The sequence below is a fragment of the Mus caroli genome, unplaced genomic scaffold, assembly GCF_978045245.1.
Source record: "Mus caroli unplaced genomic scaffold, Mus_caroli_1 scaffold_14, whole genome shotgun sequence".
Lineage (NCBI taxonomy): Eukaryota > Metazoa > Chordata > Mammalia > Rodentia > Muridae > Mus > Mus caroli.
In genome coordinates, this window is record NW_028227269.1 from 48,076,744 (window position 1) to 48,077,500 (window position 757).

The window sequence follows — 757 nt, forward strand, 5'->3', positions numbered from 1 at the left end:
CCCAGCAGGTTTTCAAATAAGATTCTTAGAGCCTGTTCCCTGAGCAAGAAGCTATTTCTACTCTTATATTTGGGAAATGTGACATTTTATCCTGTATCACAGGGTATTAAATTCAACTCACAAAATGTTTTCAAGCTCTGAGACCTTGAGTTTGTCAAACCCATCAACAGAGAATATACACTGGAGTCAACCAATGAAAGAAGATGAAACTATGTTAATTTATCAATGCTTTTATTTGAGGCAGCTGGTTCAGTATAAGTCTGTTTTACAGACGAATCAGAGTTTCATTTCCTTCTACCTTGTATTCTATAATCCAGCATTTAACTATATTCTTTCTAATACTCTTCACTATAACGATTGGAATTTCTTCTCTATTTTGATTTTGTTACTGTCATGTATCAAATCAATTTTAACAAACTGAAATGTTAAGTCTTGCTAACTTCTTCCCTGTATCTCCTAAGCTGTGTTTCATTTGAGGCCACATTACATGAACATAGCTTTAAATTTAATGTCATTATTCCTGTGGGCAGGGATGTTATTGTATATTGTCAGGTGTTGAAACCTTAACCTAGTATCCTTTTGATAATGACAAGCTTCCCCCTTCAATGCGAATAACAAGCAGAATGCTTTATAGTGTAAGAAAACCAAAGTATAGTAATCTAGTTTCTTTATCATTGATTCTGCCCTTTGGGATTTTGTCATTAGAAGGATTCAAATCATAAGTATTAAAATGGTCTGAGATAAGTAGCACCAATGG